The 4,777-nt window shown below is 34.3% G+C and overlaps 1 protein-coding gene across 2 annotated transcripts in view; it reads right to left on the bottom strand.

Annotated features, from left to right (window-relative positions):
- LOC141907014 (solute carrier organic anion transporter family member 4A1-like) overlaps window positions 1-4,777 on the bottom strand; it is a 34,336-nt gene that overhangs the window by 24,442 nt on the left and 5,117 nt on the right. The gene's annotated exons all lie outside the window — the stretch shown is intronic.

Genomic DNA, 4,777 nt, shown 5'->3' with positions numbered 1-4,777 from the left:
TCCACCATAACTCGTGATATAAGTCTAATAGTTTTATCGATCAATAATTTTAAAATGAAGCATCAGGCAGTGTAGAAGGATTTCCTAAAGGATGTGTGCAGATCTATCCCAAAGTTTATCCACTCCCTACCAATACTCAACTTGATAGCAGCGTAAAGCATGAGCATGTATAGCAAGGATTGACTGACTTCTGGCAACATACTATGGACGTTACCGTACTTAAGGCCCCACTACCATGTGTTATTAAGGAGCTTATCCGAGACCCTCAATCTCCAGTATCCGACAAAGATTTCAAGCGAATGATGCAGGTGACATAAGCGAAACTACCAATATATGTTTGAGAAGATTCCATCAGGCTGACGTTGGTTGGAGAAAATATGTATGAACTATATGGGTCGTCCTATCCTACCCATCTTAAATACCGGTACTCATACCAAATACGCTGGGGTAGAGTCATTCTAAACTATAAGCCATTTAATATGCCTTAAATTGGCTGACGATATGTGTTAGCCACAATTTAAAGTAAAACACAAGGAGTATATCTATGCTAGGAGTCATTTAATACTCATTTCAACAGTGCGAAGATAGATACAGCAATCCCCATTATATTCTTAGTCAGTGTCGCGCATACTCTCGTGATATACCATATTTATCTGATATTGCGAGCTTGTGCTGGCCAGACATATTGCAAAGAGTCATACTCATACTACATATGAGTATGTACATTTCATTCTAGTAATCTCATTGGTCTTTCGTTGCCCGCCAAACACCATACTTTATCATTTTATCTATTATATTATATATAGTAATGTGTAGATAATAAAATCACTGTTTAAACCAAGCGGTCGGAGATTTACCAATTTCAGTCCTGGTCTGTGTGACTGGCACGAGGTGACTTTGGGTCACCACCCTGTGTCTGGTCAAGCACACTATACTGTAACCAAGCAACAGCCGACGCTCACCAAATCTTTGTGTAAATGTTTTTTAATCAGCTTGCGCGTAGTGACAAAACGCAGTCATTTTATACGGTCAATAAATATATCTATTATCGTATCGGCAAAATGCTACCCTAGACATACACGCGGCCAAGCTATGTACCCGTCCTGTGTTATATCATGATTGAGTTAAGTTGATTATTTTGCTATAAAATATGGTCCCATTTATTTGATTTGAAGATTTCACTTGATTTGGATGAATTTACTTTTTATGTTTCTTTTAAATCGAAGTAATTTATTGGAAAAACATTTGAGTCCATTTTCCTAAGATATTTTGTGAACCCCTGTACTGGACGGGAGAAACTGGATAACACATTGTCGGGTATTTCATGGATATTTTAACACCGGTCCTTCACCAACCAAAGCGCACAGACGACGTCAACCCGTGACAATGTTTCGCTGTTTGTCTCTTATAGTTTAGATATAGACACTTCAAATTGATATAGATACATTTCAAATAGACTGACGCGGGCTCGGGGAGATTTATATATAGTAGGTATACCCTGTGCGAAGATTCATTAAATCTACTCATCAATTGGCTCACCTTGGGCTAAAAAGGTGATACCTTGTTTTTCCGTTTGCTGAGCGTAAAGGTCGACCCCGCTAGTTTATACATCCATGGATGAACGTGGGTCAAGTTTGCCAATGATGAATATGGGAGAAATATATGTAGCAGATATACGACGAGTGATCCTGAGTCGTTTTATACGTTATATACTCAATCCAATTAGGTTTATGTTGGTTTTTGGGGAAAATATGTATAAGTAGGCCTGTTACATATACAACGTGTCATTCAATGTTAGGAGTCAGTGTAGTACGAGTTAAGTGTACTTATTTAGTGTACTCATACTAGATCACGAGTCATCCTATGTGATCAGTTATTTGATATACTCATCTTGAATAGGCTTTGAATAATAAGATACTCATTTCAAAATTGGCTGACGTTGGGGTAAAAATGTATGTATATACATATTAGTTATACAACGAGTCATTTGATTGTGAGAGTCATTTATTATATACTCATATCAAATTAACATACAGTCATACATCGATTTAACACCATCCTTGGGGATTGCCGATTTTGTCGGTAAATTGCATCTGCGGGAAATCAGACTTTAGTTCAGGTTGATCAAATACCTAATATACCTGCTCAGAACGATCCGTCGTTATTGTGATGGATTATGGCCGATTATTATTATCCAATTGTACTTTTTTTAGAATGAAATTTATATGTAAATCGGCCTTTCACAAACTTAAAACAAACATACATTTATGATACCCCTTGCTCCGTGAGGATAAAACACAGAACTAGGTTTGCCGTTACAGCCAATATGAATAAAAGCCACATCATAATCGATGTCAGATGGCAGACATCTCTTGAATGGATGATCGACCGGGCAAAATAGTTGCGCCACGAAAACCAAGAACTGTATGTCAACGCGATTGGATTCGAATCCTTAATTAGGAAAGGATTAGTACTATTAGCCTGTGTATAAACGAATGATCGAGGACCACAATTCTAACTGCCACGATTGAAATAAAACGTATGCGTCTAGGAAACTCAGACGGACTTAATCGCCACGAGGTTACTCAGTGGGCGGAGTTCAACAAGTGATAAGACACGTGTTAGATCACGTGATAGATAAACGACGCTGGCTCTCATAAAACATTTTCATTTCCTACCGTAAAGAAATTCCTTTATGAATCTATCGCTGATCGAGTTATACTTACTCTACCTAAGGACCCATTAATTATTATAATTAGAAGTTGTATATTGGCGAACAGTTAGGTCTCAAACTTGTTTTTCAGTTAACTTCGACGAGAGATTCCGGTTCTGAGGATAGATCTACCTATTTATACATTTTTGAGCATGAACAGATATGTTTCCGTGCGTCATTATATACTAGGAGCCATTGGTTTTTTTACCCAAATGGATTTTCTTTAATTTTTGGAGAAATTCTTGTGAAAAAGTGTTGCACTCAAATGGATAATTATGTTCTAGGAATCATTGTGTATACCGGTATTCACCTTGAGTGAACTGACATGATTTCTGTATATTATTCATGCTCATATATATATTTAAATATATATATATACATATACACTTGACTGTGGGTCAGTTCAGGAGTCCTATAATCATCAATGGATTTTCGCTTTTGAAGATATTCAATTTAAGCATAAATATTCTATATTTTTTTTTCAAATGGACAAACTTAGGTCTGTGAACAATTATAATTGAGCAGGAAGATCTGCATACCTGTTTTAGTTGTATTGTTTTACTAGAAGAACATTTGTTATAAGGAATATGTAGAGCAAAAGAAGCAATAATCATGCTATTCTGCAGTACACCCCATGTTGGCCACATTTTATGATTCATGTCTTATTTTAGGCTAGAAATGATACCTGTTTCCAAACATGACGGAACTTTTTTGCGATCATTTACCGTAAAGTACATGGGGGCGTGAGTTTTCGACTAACGCTTGAGTTCAACCTTGGTAGGCCGTATAGGCGTGAGATAAATATATAGTTAATCAACTTTCAATCTCAAAATTGCCCGACACAATCACACAACAACCGATATCAAAATCAAACCTTGGTAGGTTTGTAAGGGACACCAAATCCAACAAATCAAATGATATCTACCAATCAAATGAATAACAGGATGAATCCCCATTTTAAGATCAAAATATCATGAAGCTGAAAATATGAAATAGAACAGGTGGTTCATGTATTGGCTGCATCCCTTTTGATATCCACTACACGCCAGAAGATAAACAAGGGATTTGAATTTTGAAATCGGAAATGCAAGTACATAAAAGATGTCCATGTCTATGAAATCGAAGTGCAGAAATAATTATCATACTTTCTTTCGTATTCGTTTTCACGTGTATGCTGGTACATCTGCGTATTCCGAATGGATTGAAGTCTTCTTTTGAGTAGATCATGTAGAATGTTTTCGTTGAATATGTTACAACATCACTTATCGCACAAGCCAATATTATCTAGACGAATGCGCTACGTCTACGTGTGATTCAATCGGAAATGTCTACTATTACTTCGGTTAACTAACAAGACCGTGAATGTCAAGCATAAAGCCCTTGCTTCACTGATCACAGAGAAAGTCGGGCCCTCAATTTAAACCACCACGAAAATCTCGAAGTCTTCTTTAAAAACACATAAAACCGATAAATAAAACATATTTTGATTGTGAAAATAATTTTGTAATGTAGTAAAATGAAAAAATAATTTAATATTATCATTGTACTGAATTTTGGCTAATTTCTGTTAAATCTTGTCGGAAATGAATACTGATGCGATCTTCAAGTATAGCCCTCCGCGTCAGTGATAGTGATATCCTTGCGCCATTTTGAAATGGGTCATATTCGAGAATGCGTCATATATGTATATATATGTATACGACGCATAACTGGGCCTTAAATCAAAACCCCCTATGTCGGTTTTAAGATGCAGGCGCGTATCTCGGGTAATGTCAAAATATATATATATATATATATATATATATATATATATATATATATATATATATATATATATATATATATATATATATATATATATATATATATAATATTTATATATATAAATATATATATATATATATATATATATATATATATATATATATATATAATATATATATATATATATATATATATATATATATATATATATATATATATATATATATATATATATATATATATATATATATATATATATATATATATATATATATATATATATATATATATATATATATA

The sequence above is a fragment of the Tubulanus polymorphus genome, chromosome 6 (genome assembly GCF_964204645.1).
Source record: "Tubulanus polymorphus chromosome 6, tnTubPoly1.2, whole genome shotgun sequence".
Taxonomy (NCBI): Eukaryota; Metazoa; Nemertea; class Palaeonemertea; order Tubulaniformes; family Tubulanidae; genus Tubulanus; species Tubulanus polymorphus.
This window is presented reverse-complemented; position numbering and strand designations above follow the sequence as displayed.